At 38.1% G+C, this 23411-nt stretch overlaps 1 long non-coding RNA gene across 1 annotated transcript in view; it reads left to right on the top strand.

Moving 5' to 3' along the window:
* The window catches only part of LOC134471805 (uncharacterized), a 107681-nt gene extending 84554 nt beyond the window's left edge, over positions 1-23127 (top strand). Inside the window, exons 4-6 of the long non-coding RNA XR_010041471.1 lie at positions 5302-5358; positions 12936-13131; positions 22496-23127. This is a non-coding gene — a long non-coding RNA (uncharacterized LOC134471805). The remainder of the gene's footprint in view (positions 1-5301; positions 5359-12935; positions 13132-22495) is intronic.
* Positions 23128-23411: the final 284 nt, after the last annotated feature.

The raw sequence follows: 23411 nt of genomic DNA, 5'->3' as shown, positions 1-23411 counted from the left end.
ACACTATACTCTACATCATTATTTTAGAGTGTGTTGTTTATTCAAAAAAAAAGTTTCCTGTCAAACAGCACTCCAGCAGCAACCTAGTACATCTTCCTGAATCTCGTGATTGTATCATTTTCTCTCGTATGTCATTTGATTTCAAGGTGTTTCATTCATTATGGCCATAGGAGCGATGACGAATCAAGTCATGTAACCTGGATGTGTAAAAAGCCCCACCTGATTTGTATATTTATATACTCTATGCAACCTCACAATGATAAAATTGTCTAATAATGTATTTTTCCGGAAACATGGTATGATCAAAATATGCAGTGAATGTTTCAATTTAAAAAATTTGTTACAATGAAACATACAATAATCATAGTTCTTGCCATTTTCCTGAAAATCCTTTTTCAAGAGTCCTGAAGGTCCATGCCTATAATCCCAGCAGTTGGGAGGCTGAGGCAGGAGGGTCACTTTGAGTTCTAGGACAGTTTGAGCTACATAATGAATGAGACTCTTTCTGAAAAAAAATCAAACAGAAAGAAAAAGAATGTCTTGTTGCTCTATTGTGTAAGGCTCCATATCCTGAATTTGACATGTTTAGCTTTCAAGGGCAGTTTTACTTTGAGAAAGAGATATCACAAGGTACCAGATCAGTGAACAAGGTGCACGAACAAGGTAATGTTGTTATGAGCCCGTCCTTCACTGGATAATACGTGACAGTAAAACCATATTATTGATCAGTCCTTGTAAAGCTCTCATGAGAAAGTACTTCCAGAAAGTGGCTTCAGAAATGGCAAGAAGAACTTGGATATGTGTTCCATACAAAGGGGGATTTAAGGGGAGATTAATGGCAATGTAATGTGTCTTTTACTGTAACACATTTAAAAAATTTAAATATTCACTGTATATTTCAATCGTGTCTTGTAAATCCACAGTGGTTAACTGGTGCATAACTCTTATACTGGTTCATGGAGAGAAGTTCAGAGCAAGAAAATAATATTATCTCTTAGATAATAACACAGACTCCCAGAAAGGGAAAGATACCTCACTACCACCACATGGTGAGGCTGAATTTCCTGCAAACAGCTCCATTTTGAGATGCAAGGCCTTATGGAATATTCACACCAGATTATATCTACTGGTCACTGCATGTCATGTAATGCTAGTAACTCAATTATGATGCACCCAACATTTTGAGTAAAAACATACATTCTGACAGCATCTATGTTACTAATACACATTGACAACATGGTAGAAACAAAAACCCCATACTGTACTGCAGGACAGAAAAATGCTTTGGGGAAGGGAGGTTCTGGACTAGGCCCCACGGGACAAGTTCATTTGCTTCTAACAAGGACTGGCATTTGGAGGGGAAGGACGACGAAATTGGAGGAGTTCTCATCCAGGAAGGCCAGGGAGGGGAATCCGCAGGCCTCAACAATACTTCTGGGTAGTACTAGGACCCACTATGGGGAAAAGACAAGGACTCTGAGCCACCGTAGTCTCTTGATCTGTTTAAATGGGGAGGGAGGCTGAGTCCCCTGGAGAATGCCCCTCCATCCTGGCATTTGAGGGTCGAGAGGCACACCTGTTGGGATCTTTTGACCTCCCAAACCTTGGAAAGTCCTCTAGGGACACTTGTAAGTTGTGTTGATGAAGTATGACTGTCCTAATTCTAGATAGATAAAAATAAGTCAGTGTGCCTTACAGTTATTGGACGTAGGTATTGCCTTGAATACCACACACGTCCTTTCAGCAGGAGGATGCTGGGAATTGCTATATAAAGCAGAAAATGGAAAGTGGTCTTACCACAAGCCTGTGAACCAAGACAGAGTGAAAGCCTTTGTCCCCAATTGATGTGGCCCCCAGAAACATCCAAGTCATAGCTAATTGTTAATGATCCCTATCATAAAAATAGCCATTATATGGGTGTGGTGGTTAATTGATTTTCAATTTGAATGGGAAATGTTCAGCTGAATTGAGTAAGCATGGTTCTGGGCATGGAAGACCCACTTAAAGGAGGATTGTTGTCAGAATGGTACAAAAGGAGAATGGGAGGGAAGAATTTTAGCTGATTTTCCTTGGAGGAGCTTTGGCTGTTCTGCTTGGAAGAGCTCCGGTCTTCACCTTGGCCTTGGGTTCATCTCCTGTTTTTCAGGCAGAATTCTTCAGCTTCCAGCACCATCGTTTTGGTGCAGGCTCTTTAGTTTTCTTAGTTCTTTAATGTGACTTCCTGACACAGACCTCTAGGTTTCCTATCATGGATCCATCGGCCTCCTGATGCTGACTCACACAGAACATTGCTGTGATCCTTCAGTCTCTAGAATGCAGAAGGATCTTTTGCACTCTTCTACATTTTTTTTTTTTTTTGGTCTTTTTCCTTTTTATTGGTACCAGGGATCGAACTCACGACTGCCTGCTTGCAAGGCAGGCGCTTATGCCGCTGAGCTAAATCTCCAGCCCCCTCCCCCTTTTTGTACATTTGATTCTTTGGGCAGTCAATGCAGGCCAGTCTTGTAAATTTCTGTGTCTTGCATTCAATCTGACTCAGAGAGTGTATAGTCTTTTGAGGAGGCTTGCCCCCGCCCTGCAAGCTCTTGTAAACACTGATAGAATAGGCAATGTTCAATTATGTTGTGAAAGCACATAAAACATCCCAGTAATTCTTAGTGACTTGTTCTGTAATGGACGGAATTGAATTGTATTATGGACATATTTAATTAATATGGTGTAGCACTAACATTGTTGGTAAGATACAACTATAATTTTTCTTATAACACTGATACTGACCATCAAATATATGGGAGATATTGTTAAAACTTTCTATGAATTTATGTTGAGGGTCCTTAGACCACAACAGTCTAATAATGTGACTTATGATTGGGACTTTGGGATACATGGAATTTTCTATGCTTCTGAAAGACTCCAGAGGAATGGGAAGCCTACAGTATTAGCTCTGTAGGGGGCCGGGGACTAAAGATCAGCCATATGTACATTTTTACTGGTACACATAATAAAACACTCTGGACGCCAGGGTTCCAGTGAGCTCCCCAGGCTGGCAGTATCCCATGTTTAATGTCACACATTATTGCTGAGGTATTTAATATGGTCTACAACTCTACAAGAAGACAACAGGGAGCCCCAAGTTTGGAAACCTCCTGGACACTCTCCACATGTCCCTCCCCTGGCTAATCTTCATCCATGTCCTTTAACAGTAATAAACCATGACCACAATTATTACAGCTCTCAGTGAGTGAATTATTAAAGCTGAGGGTAGTCCTGGGACGCCTGAAGTCTGTAGTTAGCAGCAGAAGTGAGAGCAGTCTTGTGAACTCTACCCCTGAACTTCACAAACACAGTTTTTGATTTTATTGAAACCGTTCTATCCCTTCCTCAACACCACCATGCATTTCTTCAAATATGTCTCTGCAACAACCATTATCCTGTAAATGGTTCCTCAGATGCCATTCCAACTACGGCATAATCTGTAATAAAGTATCATTAAGATGTTAATACAGATGTATGTATGAATTAAAAAGTGACTCCAAGTGCACAGTAACCAATTTACTTCACATTAATAATTCAACTATTTTTATTTGTTTTTAAACAAAAAAGCAGAGAGGACCCAGTCCACAGAGTAATTATAATAGTGAGCACAATTTTTATTAAATCCAAAAAAAGTCTCTTAAAGTTCTTGGATCATGAAAGTCACCAAAATGCATTTTTTTTTCCTACCAAGTTTCTTCTTTTAAAACTTTCCTTCAAATTTAAGTGAGGAACAGATAGCTGAGAGACCATTCCCTTCTGAATCTCATCCTGGAGCAAAAGAGATGACATCACTTAGTGCCCTTACATTATTCCTTTTAATAGGAAATTAAACTCAAGCCTAACCAGAGTATTATTTATTCTATTCCATCTGTTTCAAATAAGTGCAGTAAAGTGACTGGAGATGAAATAAAAAGACAGAAAATGGCAGGGCATGCTATGTAATTTTCAAAGGCCTCATAAATTGCATATTTTTGAGATCTTCATGCTCCAGGGTACTGGGCATCTGCGATTCACAAGCCATTTTTACAAACTGATAGATCTGGCCTCCTTTTTGTAACTGGAGAGAGAGAGAGAGAGAGAGAGAGAGAGAGAGAGAGAGAGAGAGAGAGAGAGAACGAGAGAGAGAGAGAGAAATAAAGAAGCCATTATTCAGAGTCATGTCGGAAATCCTGAGGAGTGCCAGAACCAGAGCTGGTTCCCAGACAACATTTTTCTGTTTTTCCATTTTCGCGTGCCTTGGTATGTGATTTCAGTTGTGGCTATTTAACTTCTAGGTGGATGGTGCGCTCAGCTTTTGCAGTAGGTCACAGTCATTTTGCTACGGAGTTGGCTGTCCCTCTCTTAACTCTCATTAATCTCACCCCGTCAGCTGTCCCACTTCAGGGCAATCTGGTTCTGTGACTGTCTAAACATAGAAAGCAGACAAAACCACCTGGTGATGGCTTGACTGAAGAAAATATAGCTCACTCAGAATAGAATTCATGAAGATTTTCCGATCAACCTTTCAAGGTCGCCACAAATGATTTACTACACTTTAAAAACTTTAGAAAGATTTGGGAAACATTTCTATTCAAAATGGACTGATTTCAAACTTGGTGATTTTCATTTTTATTCAATTTGTATCACACACACACAAAAAAACTTAAAACTTAGTTATATAATAAAATAACATATATACATAAAATTTTTACATTTGCAAGTTAAAATTAGTATAGATATTTATGCTTATATTCTTGCAAAAACATAGAGCACATAGTAAAATTTCAAATTATATACTCTTCAGTAAAACTTCCCCAAAATGAAGTTCAAAATACCCTCTTAACTTTACTGGTCCAGTGGGGCTTTTCTCTGGAAGTCTTTGTTAAAAACCCCTTATGCTGACTGCTTAGGTGTAGGTATTTGTACCAGGCAAGCATTAACTACCAAGTACTGGGTAACAGTTTGGTTGTCTCACCAATTATCTAGAGATACTTTTGAGTAAACTTCTCAGCATATGTTATGGTTTGTGTTTTGATGTCTCCCTCAAAACCTCATGCGGTCATAAGGTTTTTTTTTTTTTTTTTTTTTTTTGAGATGGCTGAATCTAAAGTATGTGATTGATTCATAGGGCAAAGTTGGAGTTAAGGGTGCTGGGATTAAGGATGGGCGATTGCTGAATCAGTCCACTGACTAGATTGACACCACCCTAATCCTGAGACTGGATACAACATAAGTACCAGAAAAAGACTTATCTGTCTCTCTTGTTGCTTTTGCTGTCTCCTGCAGCCATGAATTGTTGCCACTCTGCCATGTGCCACCCTCGGACCAAAACCTCTACAAACTGTGAGCTAAATAAAACCTTTCCCCCTTTATCTGTGGGTATTGGGTGTTTGTCTCAGCAATAAGAAAAAAATAACTATGACAATGCATGTGTTGATCTTCAGGTGGTACGAACATATTATGTGATTACCGGAGGTTTTGTTAGTTCATCAAGAAGAATTAATTCATCTAAAAGAATTACTCAATGCCAATGAAATTCTTAAATCTCACAATTGTACTGAATCATAAATTACTTATTCAAATGATGCAAAATTTGCATGAGCTAATTTTTTTGGGTAATCATCAAAGTGAAACATAAAAAAAAGAAACAAATTGAGGACTACAAAATTGTCACATGGTACTTAGAATTTCTGGAGTTGTCTTGAGAAATACTATTTTATAGGTTTACATCATGTGATTTTGATTTAATGGCACTTGATTAATGATTTTCATCATAAATCAATTTAAATATTTTGTTGAATCAATGAAATATTTTATTTTAGGATATTTTGCAAGCTACAAAGCATTGCAAGGATAGAATTTTTTTACCTCTTTAATTTTCTTCTTCCTAAAAGACTATGTAAAGTACACCCAGAATCTTACAGACATTTCCCTTTTAAAGGTTTGTTGCCTTGGTCCCTTTTACTAGAGTATTGATGAGCTATCATGTACTCCTTCAGAGTTTGTTTCATCCAATTACTTATCTCATTGACAGATACATACTGGGTCAGATAGGTACTGGGTATAGATATTTATGGTTATATTCTTGCATAGAACACATAGTAAAATTTCAAATTATATATGGTTGCCTGAATGTTTGGCAAAGTGTTTCAGATTACAATCATTCAAAAAGGAAAGTTCTAGAAAACTTTCCTTTAGATTCCTAGAGGTTTAATTTATCCCACTAAATCTTATGGTTGTGTTAAAGCAAGACACAAGGACCATTCATGGTGCTCAGGATTTATGTGCAGGGGACTAGAGATACTACATGACTTTCTCTGCTGATTATAATTAAGAGAGAAGAAAAAAGTCAACCACAAGACTATGCTTCTCTCTAGATACTTAGTACACACTTTCTTGATATTGATATTATTCTCCCATTGTGCATGAAGAAAACAAATCCAGAAAAGCTTAGCACCTTGCCTTAAAAGCCAGAGGAAGGGCCAGGGATGTAGCTCATTGGTGTAAGCACCTGCTTGACAAGCACAAGGTCATGAGTTCGATCCCTGGTACAGGAAAAAAAAAAAGGCACAGAGGGAGGTAGAGTAAAAATTGACTCCCAGACCCCGGACTACTTCCTGTATGTTTGTCTGTAAGAGAGTAAGTGACCATCAAGGGACTGCAGACCTAGTTCTGGCATAGAAAACAAGCTTCCTAGGCTGGCATTTGTCAGGGTGATTGTGTCCTCCCCTGTAGTTTACAAGGCAGAATTTCCTGTCCCCAAGCTGCTTCTTTCTTCCTTCTACCTATTTTTCTCTCTCCAGCACTGTCCTAAGCATCAGTCTCTTTGAAACAAGCCATCTGGCCTTGTAGGTTTTCTTTGAACCTGAATTTCTCTCTCCCAAAGACATGGCCTAGAGTTGGAGGCTTCTGAGTTCTTGAAATTGAGCACAGCTCTGGGGCACAGTGTGATTCCCACCAGCCAAACTTAGTGACCCTGAGATCACAGTGACAGCGATACTAATGCTAACATTCATTTTGACACCAGTGGGCCAGCCTCTCTGCTATATATGTACTATTTTATTTAATCCTCACCACAATCCTTTGTGGTATCTACCATCAGTGTCATTTTACACATAACAAAATAGAGGCAAAGAAATGTCCAGAAACTGTCCTGATACCACACAGCACAGGAGACTTGGCTGGGTTGCCACTTCCTGAGCAGACGGGTGAGTTCCTCTGACTGTGGAAATCCACAGGGATGTGCTGTGTATCTGACTTTTTAGCTGAGGCTGTAAAGTACTGGTCTAGAAATCCAGGGTTCAACTCACTATGAGTTTCCACAGCATAGAACAGGCCTGGGCCAGCAGTGCATGTTTAGAGAGTAAGGTTGACATTTAGTGGGTGAAATGATAATGGGCAGGTGCCTTGAAGCCCATCCTGTGTGTCATATCCATAGACTAATCTATCTAAAAGCACACCAAACTTTACCTCAGAGTCACTGAGCTAACAGGAAGTACTGCTTGAGGCTGAGTTATGTTCCTCACCCAAACTCATATGTTGGAATACCAAGCCCTCTGCTTCAGAATATGGCGTATTTGTTTGTTTATTGGTTTTTGTTTTGTTTTGTTTTTGGGTTTTTTTTGGTGCTGGTGATTGAACCCAAAGCCTCCCACATGTGAAACGCATTCTCTACCACTGAGCCATAATTCCACGCTCCAGCACAGGATTTTATTTGGAGATATAAAGTCAGTAAAGAGGCCATGAAAGTAAAATGAAGATGGGCACTCATCTCATCTGACAAGTGTCCTTGTAAGTAGAGGAGGTTAGGACAAAGGCACACAGCAGGAAGACCATATGAGGTGTAGCAAGAAGACAATCATAGGCTGCCCAGGAGAGAGGCCAAAACCAACCTCAGACGCGGAGAAATAGATTTCTGTTGTTCAGGACACTTCTGCTCTGGGTACTGTTCTATAGCAGGCTTAAAGATTTGGTGCTCTATTTGGGCGAGAGCCTGCTTACAGAGCCTGCTTCTCTTTGCTCACAGTAGGGGGAGCTCTGGGGCGGTGGGTTGCTGTGTGGACTTGCTCACCACCAGCTACACATTGTGGAGAGCTAGGCTTGGTTCTGGGGCTCTCTCCTTGCCTGGGCAGGAGGACTACGTTCATGAAGGGATGAGGGCTTTAGTGAAGTCATGTACAGGACCAAAGGAGTCACGTCAGGGCCTTGGCACCCTAATAGCACATGTGCACAGCCACATCTGAGTGCCAAAAGATGGGAGACTGTGTGCTGAAGGGCCAGGTCCTTCCCAGATTTTCTGAATCCATTTCGACTCTGACTCCACTGAGGCAGAAGGGTGCCCCAGTGAGGACCACAAAGGGTGCTTTGCCTGCCTGGGCTGCAGAGATTTTATATGATTTACGAAATTTTTTAAAATGGGATTTTTTTTTTTTTTTTGGTGCCTGAACAAATCACAAATTTGTATTGCTCACAAGTATTAATTGACTGTTGCTATTGTTTATAAAAATTTCTAGCCAGGCGTGGTGGTGCACACTTGTAATCCTAGCATTTGGGAGGATCACTGTGAGCTCGAGGCCAACCTGAACCCCACAGCAAGACCCTGTTTCAAACCCCTCATCCCCAAATTAAAAAACAAAACTAAGGCAAAAAACAACAAAACCATCATGTAAAATTCATGAAGTAGAGAAAAACATTTTAAAAATTGCTTTTAACTCATGATTTGGAAATAACCAATTGTTTAACATTATTCTGTGTTTTACTATACATATAAAATAAATAGGTAGTTACATAAGTCAGATTATGTTCTAAATCTGCTTTATCCTATTTTCATTCAACACAGTTCCTCATGAGACATTTGAAAGCAACATGCTACTCTATTTAAGGGGTGCCTTCCATGTATTAACTATTCTTTATGGTTAGAAGGTTAGTCTGATTCCAGCCTTTCCCCTGCTTTAAGTTTTTAAATTATTTATTATTTTGATACCGGGGATCAAACTCACAACCTTGTGCTTGCCAGGCAGGCACTTACCCCACTGAGCGAAATCCCTGGCCCCACTTGCTTTTTAAGTAATGTAATGATGATACTGATATAAATTTGGGTTCCAGTCTCATTTCCTGGAAAGTTTACCTAGAAGCTGTTCTATTATTTCTAGTGGAATGCTTTATTTTTAGAAAGCTGTGTTTTCTTGAAGCCACTCTAAATCCAGAAGTGCTTTTTTCAAAGAACCCATAGTTCTTCATTGCATTTTCTCTCCACTAATCATCCCCAGAGACCTGCATTTCCAGACTGCTGAAAACTGTCCATGCAACCAATTAGCAAGATTAGAAAAACTCCCATTCATGTATTTTAATTAAAAAATTTCCATAGCTGCAGCCAAACTGATACACCCAGAATTCATCCAAAATCAAGATTATGTTGATTATTTGGTTTTGATGTTATTTCCACATCTGATGACCATATCCTACTTTTGCTGCCTTTGCAGGGTCTATATTTTGCTCAAAACTGCCTTCAGCAAAATTGTAAACAGAGCAGGGAACTGGGGTCCTGGGAGAACATGCTAACTGGTTATTACTTTATAACATGCTAACTGGTTATTACTTTTTACTCTTTCCTGAAAGCGTGGTGCGTGCGTGTGTGTGTGTGTGTGTGTGTGTGTGTGTGTGTGCATGCACACACTAGAAAGGAGCTTCCTTTGGGTGTTTTAGTTATTCAGAGTCCCAAAATATCCATGGCAGCACCAGAGAATATCCTAAAACATACTGGATCTTCCTGGGCTAATTGGCACATGTGTCCCTTATCCCAGCACTCTACCTTTGTCTGCTGTTTCATTCTCAATACTCAAATTTATGATTTTTCTGCGAGCTGCAGATTCAATTAACAATAAACCAGAAGACAACGCAACAATATTATGGTCATAACAAAGACAAGTCTCCCTTCGCTGGTTTGTAGTACTAATGTTGGCTTCTCAAGACTGGTCATTCATGGAAGATGTGTTTATCCCTCCCTGTGCAGCTCAGCCCTCTTCTTACCATGCCCTGCTTGCCATGGTCAGAGTCAAAAGTGCATTTTCCTTGCTTCTGATGAAAAGGAACAAGGACATTTGGTTTTAGGGATCAGATTGAGAGTGATTCTCTTTGAAGCTTTCACAAAGCCAGCAAGAATTTCACACCATTTTGAGTGCTGCAGGTGAAGAATTTAACAGCTGGTGGGAGTGCAAATTAGAGCCAATTATAATTTGATTGACCTGCCTTGACAATAAAACTGTCTTCCCTAATTTAAAATGCCTAGCAGGATTCTCTCTATCCTGGTAGGGTGGTGATTTCAAATGAAGAGCAGCTCAAAATAGGAAATTTTTTAACAATGCTGACAGTAATAAAGATTTATTTATATGTTCTCTTTTTTTTCCCTCTTGGACTTAAATGAGTACATTCAAATTGAATACTAGATTATGCAGAGGAATGAGAACGGCCTGGGGTGGGAAGAAATGTGTCTGAAGGGTGATAGCAGCACAGGAAGAAAACGTATGAATACTCTGGAAAATTTCAGAGGAAGGGGAAATGTCTCAGTTCCAACATGGAATGCCAGGTGTCATAATATTTACAAAGAGACCAAATATAGATTTGAAAAGCTTATTCTTTGAAATTATTTTAAAATGGCATAATGAAAAACACTTTTGTGTGTGTGTTTGTTTTTAGGAGCTAATTCATCGCATCACCTTGTTTAAATGGCTCAAGGAAGGTGGGGTGCACCGGGCAACCCTGGACATACTCTTCTCCCACTTCTTATTTCAGCAGCTTGGGTTTATCTAACTATTCAAAATGCACAAGGAAGGGCTGGGGATTTAGCTCAGCGGCATGAGTGCCTGCCTGGCAAATGTGAGGTAGTCAGTTCAATCCCCAGTACTGCCAAAAAAAATAAACCATGCATGAAGTAGAGAGTCTGTGGGTTTTCTGCTTTGCCTTGAGTTTTACCTTTAGTCTTTTATGTTGACCTCTCATTTTGGTGCTGGTGCTCTTGGAAGGCAGGACGTGTCATCATCCAGCACAGATGGAAAGATCTTCTCTCTAATCCCACCTCTGCTGTGTAGGGTTGACTTGATCTTGGACACTGTCCTCAGTGAATTTCAGGGTTTTCATTTGAGAGCTGGGAAGCAGCAGAACCCACCTGCTGGGGAGCAGTGGTGGTTACCCAGGGGCCATCTGCAAAGGAGCTTAGCGCTCAGGACCCCCGGGGGCCTGTTTTTCCCCTCCATTGCTGAGGTTACTTGGACTTTTCTTGTTCCAGTGCACCTTCTGCAATGCCTTTGGGGAGGACAAGGCGCTCTGTGCTTGCCTTCTATGTAGGTCTTTTGCTTTATATCCAAACATCCTCCAGGAGCCTCATGTGCTCACCCAGGTCTTTCAGGAGGTGATTGGATTATGAGGGCTAATAGCTGATTTGCTAACGGGAGATGGAGATCTGGGCGAAGGAGCTGGGTCCCCAGAGGTGTGTCCTGGAGGGGTTTATCTTCCTCCCCACGCCCTTCTTTGCATCCTCTGCTTCCTGTCCACCATGCCATGAGCAGCTCTCCTCTTCCTTGCCCCTCTATCCTGCCTTGGAGCCTATCAACTATGTATTGAAATCTCTGCAAGCCATGAGCCAAAATAAACCTTTTCTCCCTCAAGTTGCTGGTATGGGGTATTATGCCTCAGTGATGAGAAAAGTGCTAACACAGTAGGGCACAGTACTCCTAATCCAGGATATTTTTTATGCACGTTTACCTACACATGATTAGTTTGATCTGAAAATATTACATGGGAAATTCTAGAAACAGAAACCCCACAAACTTAAATAGCATTTGTTATAGTACATTATTATACTTATTCTATTTTGTGATTATTATTAATCTCTTACTGTGCCTAATTTATAAATTAAACTTTACCATAGATGTGTAGAGATCAGTACTCTCTGCAGCTTCAGGCAGCCACTGGGAGTCTGGGAACACATCCTCTGTGGAGGGGGACACGCTATGTGGAATGAATTTCACAGGTTACTAGCAGTGTCTTTCCTGTTGAAGACATTCTGTAATACTAATATTATTTGGACACATTTTATGTTAAACACTTTGCAATTGGCTTGGAAAGCTAATCTTTTTATCATGTGGTTTATATGAAAGTAAGCAAAAAAGATTAGGAAAACAGCCATGATAAAGACCAGGAGTGTTGTTTCATAGGAAAGGTATGAATATTATTAGGTTTTGGATACATTGTATCTACACAGAGTTTTATTGCCTAAGGGCTCTTAAGAGACTTTTTTTTTGTTTTTTTTGTTTTGTTTTGGTAGTACAGAAGATTAAATTCAGGATCTTCATACTGATCTATATATAATTCCACCACTTTTTTCTTTTGAGCCCAAATCTAAGTCAGTTGCTAACATTGCTAGGCTGAATTTACCACGTGGTCCTCCTACCTCAGTTTCCCATAGTGCTGGGATTACAGGCATGTTCTACCATGCCCGGCTAACCTTAAATTTTATGAAAAATAAAGTTCCTAATGGTGAGAAAAGCTTGAGTTCTGAACAATCAATTTAACAATCACCGTTTTGGATTATACCATGATAAACTGTATACCACGTGTAACTGAGCCCCACTTAATGGTTATAAATGATCAGGAGTCATCTATTTAAAGAGCAGAATAAAGGGCATGGATTTTATAATAGTGTTATCTCTCTTCCTTTAAAATCAATTCTGGACAAGGGTTAGTGTTTCTGGAAATCTAGTCTTTGTATATTAGAATGTTTCTCTAATACATGTGGCTTCTGTAGTTGCTTTCTACACACTCCCTACTAATAGAGATGTATGTAGTGAGATAGTTGAATGCATCTTTGTATACATCCTTGAAACTGAAATTTCTTGTAGGTAATGTATCTGAATTTTTTGTAGAGGAAATCACCTATAGGAATAGAAAACGGCAAGCAAGGATCCCTATAACCCAGCCCTGGAGCGCAGCCAATCTTCCAGCGATGAAATGATGATTTCTGCAACCAGGCTTGACTGGGTTGGCCCTGCTCGGATGATGGAAGGGGGCAAGATGTGCAGGCAGCTGCTGCCTGGTGAACCGGAACGGGCCATGCACAAGGTGGGCAGACAGATGCCATAATGGCTCACTAAAGAATAACATGCAATACAACAGAGCTGTGAAATGTGGGGGAACAATGGCAGCAGATGGACAAAAACCTGGAGCCCAGCAAGCAGGGAGAGGCAGCTCATTTATAGCAAGAAATCCTGCACGACTCACGGAGGGACAGGAATTCAGACCCTCACCAGGCCTATAGAGAGCAACAGGCCCTGTAAGCAGCTGTTGTCCTGTCCCGAATATTTATTGCCTCTTGGCTAGGTGCTGTATGATTGTGGGTACTAAGACAGGTTTATTGACTTCCAGAGGGTGGGATTCTAATGGAGATACACTGGATTTCTGCTTGATATCACTTGGGAATTATGTTGTGGTTACATCACTGGCAATCAGCATTCTTCAAAATTTGATTCTTATTTTACTAGACTTTGAGTGGCATAACTTCAAAAACACAGGAGATGGTGTTTTAGAAAAGCAGAAGGCTACAAACAAGATTTGATGAGTCAAATCTCCAGCGACTTTGTTTCAAGGTTGTCCCCATTCTAAGACTGTTGAATGAGAAAAGCATTTTTCAGGTTGTAGCCACAAACACAGGATTATCATTCCATGAATACACTGCAGGAAGGATGAATTATGGAAGCAGTTTTCAGTAAGCTTGCTTCTTATTTGAAGGAAATGAGCGTTCAATCCATATTAAGTGGAGACTTTCTTAAACAGAGTTATATTATTTGCAGCCATGTGTTAGGCAAACTGTGGAAATCCTTAAATGTGAATGTTGAGAGATGAGACTATATCAAAGACTTTGGAGCACCACTTATATATGTGTATATGCATGTATATGTGTATGTATGTGTATGTAAGCTAGATGAAGTAAGGATGGATGGATACACAAATGGAAAGATAGAATGAGGTACATATACTTACATGAAACAATACATAATAATGCTACTCTATCTATCTATCTATCTATAGCTATCTATCTATCTATCTATCTATCTATCTATCTATCTATCTGCTTGCCAGTATATCTGTATGTCTCTGTTCATGATTAAAAGTATATCTATATCCTATGGTTATGATTACAACTATATCTATATCCTCTAGAGAACATCGTGACTCATCCAGGATTGAGACAGAAAGGGTCAGTGTGTTAGAGAGAAATGGTAAAAATATTGGATGCTTATTTCTTTTATTATGAGAATGGGGAATGGAAAGTTTAAGATGAAATGCTTATATTTAATTGTTATAGCTTTAATAATTAATGGAAATTAGTAGATTCTGCAAAGAGCTTTAAAGATGAGAACATCATATACTGGGTAATGAGAATGACTATTATTTATGACAATAATATTAACTTGTGAATACAAAATTATCTTACAAGAGATTTATGAAAGAAAACTTCCTATGTGAAAACAGAAGAGGAAGGTAACTTCAGAATTTAGCCCATCATTTTATAGTTGTTTTCAAGATGTGACATATGTCTCTCAGATTTTATAACTCCCTTCCATCTTTACAAAAAGGTACAGAATAAAATGTTTGTTTGAAAAATTATTATTTGTTTCCCAAGTATGATAAAGCTACAGTAGATGTTCAAGAAATTGTGATGGAGGTAGCACAATTTCCTAAAAATAGTGTCCTTCTATTTGGTCATTGCTTTCATATTCATAGCTGGTTTATTTTATTAATGACTAATAGAGTGACTATTACATTTTAGGCATCATGCCGAATGCCCCTAATAAAGAGACCCACCAATGAAACTGTTGGAGGGTCCCAGTCTGAGGAAGAGAGTGTATGTAAGCAACTGAAATCCAACTTGCAAGCTCAAGGAGTAGGAAAGAGCCATTAGCTTAGCCTAGAGCAAGATTTCTGTCCCTTGGCGCCATTGCCACCCCGGCCAGAGGACAGATGATTCTTCGTTGACAGTAGCCAATCTCACGGATTGTATATCTTTAGGGACATCTCTGGCCTTACTCACTGGTTGCTAGTAGTGTTCTCTCTCTGTTGTGGCCATCAGAAATGTCTCCAGATAGTGCTGGCACAACATGGGGACAAACTGGTGAGCCTTTGAGGACAGCTGCTCTAGAAGATCTATTTATTCTTAAATGGGAAAAGATGTGTACTGATTTATTTTGAAACTATATTATTTCGCTCTATCTTTATTACAGTTAGTCAACACAAATAACTTCTATATTCAAATGGGATAATCTAAAAAGAACATAGCAGGGATTATAAACTCCACAAGGCAAGGATTAGGTCCATTTTAAAGAAACCTTTATTGAGGAACAGTGTGTGCCCTAACATTCCTTTTAAGAGTAGAGTCGCACAACTGCAAAGGCAATTTATTACCACTGTGTAGCCATCTCCACAGTCCAGTTTTAAAACATTTTTATCACACAAAATTTCTAGTGTGGATGTTTGCAGTCAGTAACTTTCTCTATCTCCATCTCAAAGGTAATCATGATTTTTTGTTGATATCATTTTTCCTTTCCTAGATATTTTATATAAGTAGAATCATGTGTTACACAGACTTTCCATTAGTATGATGCTTTTGAGGTTTATCATGTTATCAAAGGTTTGTTTCTTTTTCATGCTGAAACATGTTCTACTAAACAGGTATATTATTGACCCATTCATCTGTGAATAGCTGCTTGGATTGTTTATGGTTGCTGAATAGTATGAGTTATCTTTGCAAGAACAATTATTGTGTGACATGTTTGTTTTTCTCTTTGGTAGGTGCTTTGGGTGAAATCACTGAGTACTATGAAAACTTTTTAATAAGCTACTGAACACCAACGTGTATATATGATTTCTTTTGTTTCTCCTTCCTTGTCAACACTTAATAGTATCAGTCTGCTTGATGTTAGTCATTTCAGTGATTTTTGTAGTGTTTTTTTTTGCACTGTTTTACATTTCTATTTCCCAATGACTACCAATCTTTAGCAATTTTCATATTTTTGCCATTTGTATGTTATTTTTTAAGAAAAAATTTTAATTCCTTTATGATTTTAAACTGTCATGTCATTATTGAGGTGCAAGCATACATACATATATTTGAAATATTTGGAATAATATTTTATGAATGTATGTTTTACAAATATCTTGTCCCAGTATGTGACTTCTATTTATTTTCTTACAGTAATAGTATCTTTTATATTTGATGACTTAATGGTGTTTTTGGTGTTGCATATAAAAATGTTTGCTTAATTCAAGCTACATAAAGTTTTATCCTAGTAATTTTATGCCTACTATACTCTTAGTTTTAGCTCGACCATCTATTTGAGTTATTTTTGTGTATGGGGAGAAATAAGGGTCAATTATTTTGTATATAAATATCCAGTTGTTCTGGCATAAATCTCAGAAAATTTTTTCTCCATTTAATTGTTAGCTATGGTACCTATGGTTTCGATGCTGAAAATCAGTTGACTATGTATGTTTTGATCTATTTCTATTTGGTTCTATTTATTTATATATCTGTCTTTATACCAAAACTACATTATCTTGCTGTAGCTTACAATAAGTTTGCAATCAGTGTAAATCTTTTTTTTATCGGTACCAGGGATCGAACTCATGACTGCCTGCTTGCAAGGCAGGCACTTATGCTGTTGAGCTAAATTCCCAGCCCTATCAGTGTAAATCTTAACAAATTTGTTCTTCATTTGTTTTCAAAATTGTTTTGGCTGTAATATCTTTTGTATCTCCAGATTAATTTTATAGTAACTTACCAATTTCTATAAAAATTCTTATCTGATTTTGATAAGAATTGTGTTGGATCTAAAGGCCAACTTGGAGAAAATTGTCATTTTAACAATATTGAATTTTTAAATACATGAATGTAATATACATCTCCATTATTTAGATCTCCTTTAATTGTAAACTTGTCCTTTATTCTTAAATTTATTTCTAAGTATTTTGTTATATGTTTGTATTTTGTGAGTGAAATATTTTTCCACTGAATTTTTGAATTCATTGCTGAGTATATAAAAATGCCACACATTCACTTCTGTACAATGGTCATGCAATCTGTATCACTAAATTTGTTTATTAATTCTAGTAGGGTTTTTTCTTCTTTTTTAGATTCTTTAAGCTTTTCTACATCAAGATTATGTCTGTGTACAGAGACAGTTTTACTTCTTCCTTTACATTCTGTGTGCCATTTATTTATTTGGCTTGTTCTATCTCACAGAATTGAAGAGAAGTGAAGAACACACATTTCTCCCTGTTCCTGATTTTAGGTTTCAGTCTTTGACACTAAATATGTTGAATTGTAAGTTCCCTATAAATGTCCTTTTTCAGTTTGGGGAAGTTCTCACTAATTCCTGAACTTGTGAAAACTTATAACATATCTTTATTGTAATGATATGGGTTTTACCTTAATTGATTTCAAAATATCAAAACAACTCTGTATTCCTAGAATAAACTTCATTTGGCTATTGTTCATAATCCTTTTCTTATGTGACTAGAGTTTTAAAGATTCTTTTGCATCTGTGTCCATAAAAGATACTGATCTACCATGTTATTTTATTGTAATTCTTTTGTCTGGATTTAATAGCAGGAAAGTGCTGGTTTCCTAAGATACGTTTGGAAGTGTTCCTTGTTTTACTATTCTCTGCAAGAATTTCTGTAGGGTTATTGTTTCTTTAAGTGATAGAATTCAGCAGTAATGCCATCTGTGTTTGAACTTTTTGGGGTAGGTTTTAAATTATTAATTCAATTTCTTTACTTGGTCAGTATTCACTACTGTCATTTACTCAGGAGTCAGTTTCAGTAATTTGTTTTCTTCTAGGAATTTTTCTGTTTCACTTAAATTGTCAAATTTGTTGACATCAAATGGCATAATATTCTCGTTTGAGTTTTTAAATTTGCAGAGTGTATGTTTGTGAGCCCTTTTTACTTCCAGGTTTGATAAATTTTGTCTTCTCTCTTTGTTTCTGAGTCAGTCTAGCTATAAGTGTTTTAATTTTGTGGATCATGTAAAGGAACAAAGCTTTGACTTCAGTGTTTTTCTTCTATTGCTTTTCCCTCCCTATTTTCATTGATTTATGTAAAGTTATAATTTTTCTCTAAGTAGTGTTTTAGTTGCATTGCATAGAATTAGATATACTATGTGCTAAGTTTTGGGTAAACGTTCCTCAAAGGTTGAGTCACCATCCTGTTGTGCTACAGGGAGGGGGTAGAACTTGTAAGAGGTGGAGCCTCGTGGGATGAAATTAGATCACTGAGACCATGGCTTTATAGGAGATATGGGGACCCTGTCCTCCTGTTCTCTATCTTTCTACCTCTCCGTGAATAAGTGAGCAACTTTACTGCACACTAACATCCGTGGTCTGCTGTCTCACAACAAGCCAAAAGCAACAGGGCCAACTCACCATGAGTGAAACCTCTGAAACTGTGAGCCAAATAAACCTTCCCTCTTTTTAAGCTGATTATCTCAGGTGTTTTGTGACAATGACAGAAAGCTGATTAACACATTGTGTTTTTATTTAGATTGAATTTATGATGTTTTTCAATTTGTCTTTTTATGTATTCTTTGAACTATAAGATATTCTCTTTTATATATTCTTTGAACTATGGGATATATGCTGTTTCATTTGGAGATTTGGAGCAATCCTAAATTTTTTCCTGCTATTGAAAAGAATGTGTAGTCTGCTATTTTCATTCAAGTGATCTCTTTCAGTTTAAGATGTTTAACACTTGTATATTCTTATAGGTTTATTTTTGTTATGAAATACCAATTACTGAGCAAAGAGTATTAAAATTTCCCTATGAAATTGTTAGATTATCTACTTCGTCTTTCAATTTTGTGTGTTTTGGGTCATATATTTTGTCTCTAGTATGTGAATGTGCACTTTAAATTAAAATGTCTTCTGTGTATATCAACACTGTTACCATATGAGACACCTCTGTCTCTCAACTATATGTCTTTTCTTAAGTCTACTTTGTCTTATGTTGGTATAGCCCTTCCAATTCTGTTTTGGTGATTACATTTGTGGGGTAGTTTAAAATATGTTTTCAACATATGTGAATCTAGAGGGTTTTTTTTTGCAGACTGCATATAAATTGAATCTTGTTTTTCTGTAGTCTGATAATTTCTACTTTAATTAGGCCATTGAGTTGATTCATATGTAATGTAATATTAATAGCTTTGGATTCAGGCCTCCAACTTTATGATTTTTTCTTATACCCCTGTCCATTTTCTTGTTCCTCAATTTTGCCTTTACTGACATTTTGATTAAAGAAAACTTTTTAATGTAGCATTTTAAATCCTCCACTGATTTTTAATTACATCTTTTGAAAACTCTTTTAGTGTAGTTGTTTTAGGGATTATATTTCTCTTTTAATTTATCAAAATTTGGGGTTAATACTGAATAATACAGCTCCATATCCTTGTTCACTTATGTACATATATATAATCAGTATATATTATAACCCTAAGAATATGGTGGTATTATGGTTAAATATTCATGTGCTTACAGAAATAATAGACCAGGCAAAAGTACAGTCTTCAGCCTTTACTTACTTTCTCTTCATTTCCTGCAGTGGGTACTGGTTATCATGTGATGTCATTTTCTTTCATCTCAAATGACTTAAATTTTCATATTTCATATACTACAGGTTTTCTATTGATGAATTTTCTCAGTTTATGTTTATCTAAAAGTGTCTTTACTTCATTTTCTTCTTTTGGAGATAGGATTCCCGGTGGACTTTTCTCTTCTTTACCTTTCCAGTGCTTTGGATATATGATTGCAGTGCTTGCTGGATCGCACTGTTTCTAACGAAGCATCAGCTGCTGGCCGTAGCATTCTTTTTGTGTGTGGTGAAATCATTTGCTCTTGCTTCTTTCGAGATTTTGTTTTTGACTTTTAGTAGTTTAACAATGATGTATCTCAATGTGGTTCTCTTTGTGCTCATAATTGCTGAGAATTCGGGATCTGTGAGGTAGTGATTTTCACCAAGTTTTGAGAAATTTCAGCCACAAATTCTTCAGCAGTTTTTCTGTAGCTCTCCTGTCTCTTTGGCTGGGACCCCGACCTCACACATGTTAGAATGCTTGACATTTTCTGGCAAGCTTCTGAGGACTGTGCATTTTTCTGTCTTTATTTCTCTCTGCTCTTCAGATTTACTAATTTCTATTGATACATTTTCTAGTGTGTTCTCTTTTTTTGCCACGTCAAACTTGCAGTTGATCTTATTTAGTAAAATTTTCATTTCACCATTCAGTACTCTTTACCTCTAGAGCTTCTGTTTGCTTATTGTCTGTAATTTCTACTTCTCTGTATGGGCTCCTTATTTGTTGAGTAGTTGTTAGCATATTTTTCTTTAAACTTTTGAACATAATTTTCTTTAGTTCTTTTCATGTATTTATAATGGTTGCCTGAACTGTTTTCTGCTAGGTCTGACATCAAGGGTCATTCAGTCAGTTTAAAATGATTGTTTCTTCCTTAACCCCTGAGTATGACTTAGTTATACTTTCCTGGTGTGTGTGTGTGTGTGTGTGTGTGTGTGTGTGTGTGTGTGTGTGTGGTGCAGGCATGTGCAGTTGAGCTGTTAGCTGCAGGTGTGTGGAGAGCTTATCTCAGCCTTTTGATGATGTTCTGAATCCAGGACTGCCCAGTTAAATCTCTGGCTGGTTCACTCCTCATTTTAAACTGGAGATACAGCATTGCTCTAGAAAAGCTGCAGGATTTTACATCCACTCCAAGTCCAATCTGCCATGTTTAGCTCTCAGTGTCATAGATGTTTGTCCCTCTCCATGCCCGAGGCAAGTCTCCACTCTTTGGCAGCAAAGTCTTTTTTTTTTTTTTTTTAATTGCAACCAGCTGAAATATGTGCGGCTGTAATTCTTGCTAACTGAACTGGGGAGAGGGATAAATTCAAGAACAGCCCAGACTATACAGATTTCCATCATTCTTACCCAAAGCACGACCAGTTTATGTTTTCTAGAATAAATACTTCTTAATTTATTTTCTGCTGTTGGTAGATTTCTATAGGCTGAGACAATTTTTTTTTATAAAGAAAGACAACTTTGTTCTGTTCCTTAAACCCAAATATTCAACCTCTTCATGTTGCAATTACTAGAAATCAACTCTATTTTTAACAATAGATTTGTTCAAGAATAACATTTAATACATGTGTTGAGTGTGCTTTATCAAAATGCAGATTCTGTGCTGGAAAACCTTCAAGGAGTGATAAACTTTGCAGTTTAGGATGCCAACTAAGGGGCTGGGGATTTAGCTCAGCAGCATAAGTGCCTGCCTTGCAAGCAGTCGTGAGTTTGATCCCCGGTACCAATAAAAAGGAAAAAAAAAGGATGCCAACTAATTGTAGGAGCTCCATAAGTGTTTGTTGAGTGAATAAGTAATCTAAAGCACCAACCAGATTTTCCTTTGCTTTCATAAGAGAGAAAAATTGGGAGTAATAACCAAGGAATTATTTTGAATCTTTGTATTGATAATAAATGAGTTGATTTATTGGGGCCACGGTGTGACAGTCTGCTAAAATAATAAAATAAGACAATGAAAACCTACTTTTTTATGTCCCAAGAAGTCTCTTATAGAAGATTAAAACTATTTATATTTCATTTAAATAAAGTAATAAGCACAGAATCTATGATATACATAACTTTTCCTTGTAGTGGTTCCCCTTCCCTTCTAGTTCAGACGTCAGTACAAGTTTGAATGGAGTTTGCAGGATGTTTAGAGAATGTGTCCACAGGACAGGACTGCCTTTAATTATCAAATATCTCCATAGCAATGAAGAGAACCATCTTCATAAAGCCAGAGAGTTCTGAACTATTTTGGTAGATTGAGTTATTAGTCTCTAAAATGTGCATTTAATCTGCAACTATACATCAGCGATCTCAGATGGACAATCTGAATCCTGCCCACAAGACATGTTCCACTTGGCCTAAATGGTGTTCTAACAAAATTTCTTGTGATCATTTAAAAATTAGCAATTTCCCGCAGCAATACAGATTCTACATTGAAGACCCCACAGCACAGGCTGGCTCCTGAGGTAAGGGTTGCTCATAGCCCTTTCAGGAAGAACTTGAACCCTGCTCTCAGTTTGCCTCAATTCTGGCCTGGCCCAGCCTCACTCACCTCACCCTGTCTCCCCCACCCTGTGGATAGTAGGTTGCCTGCCTCGGGGGACTCTGATTTCCCAAAGGCCTGACAGTCTCCAGGGGAGCCTGTTGGTAATCCGAAGGAATGAACTGCACTGATTTTACCATCAAAGAATTTGGATCAAGCAGAAAGCATTTGAGTGCAGGGAAGGGAACTGGTTTCACTGGAATATACATGCATGGCACCAACTAGAATGTAATTAAAATGTAATAAATGCACTCACTTATTTATTGTTCATTTATTCACAGAATATTTACGGATGGACAGGGTCTGGTTCGGCAGCGCTCTCCAAGCCCCGAGGTTCCTGGTGTGGAGTAAGCATCTATAGTGAGTGTCCTATAAATCATACAGCAGGTGTTCCTCACAGTCTACGAACCGGTGAGCTAACAAGCTAATTGCACGCAGTGTCTCATTTCTCTGGAAGTGAGATGGCGTGCTTCTTCGCTCTCCCTCCTTTGAGTTACTCTCACGTCTTTAATTGTAACTGATTAAAAACTTTGTAACTAGTGAGGCCAGTAAAGATCTTTACACATTTTGTTAATGAAAAATAGGTTGAAGAAGTCCTGAGATGTTAGACATTTTCCAGGTCACTGGGCTTGAGCACTGGCTTCTCCTGAGGCAGGAACATTCACTTGGGTGGGAGGTGGTGGCTGCTTATTCTGGGACTGCCGGGCAGCCTCCGCTCCTTTCCAAAGCCCAGAGATTAATACGAGACACCAGGGTAGAGCCTCTGCCTGAAAAGCGTGTTAATCCTCCAGTAATTGGAACAAAAGAGCCAGCAAATGTAAACCAGCCGAACGCAGATTTCAGGTTTACAAGCACAGTAAAGGAGAGCTGTAAATGCCAGAGAACTCACAGACTTTCAGGAAGATCAGTCCACTCAGCCACGCCAAGCTTATCCACATGGTGGCTGAAGCTGTTTTGCAAGCGTATGCGGTCAGGGGCTCGGAGTTACTATATGACAGACAGAGCCAAGTAACGCTGAGTTTCCAGTATTCCAGCATCAATTTGGTCTCACAATGCTGCTGTGTTCAGAAGAATTACTTCCTAGTGTTTACTTATAAAAACAGAGTAAGGGACATAAACTACAGATAATGTTGCTTGGAATTATAAGGCATCATATGCCTTGCCCGTGGGACCTAATACTCTTAATTTTTTTAATCT

The sequence above is a fragment of the Cavia porcellus genome, unplaced genomic scaffold, assembly GCF_034190915.1.
Source record: "Cavia porcellus strain 051 isolate PalLab524CR breed Dunkin Hartley unplaced genomic scaffold, mCavPor4.1 scaffold_20, whole genome shotgun sequence".
In the NCBI taxonomy this organism is placed as follows: domain Eukaryota; kingdom Metazoa; phylum Chordata; class Mammalia; order Rodentia; family Caviidae; genus Cavia; species Cavia porcellus.
The sequence above is the reverse complement of the archived record's forward strand: the minus strand, read 5'-3'. Positions and strand labels throughout refer to the sequence as shown.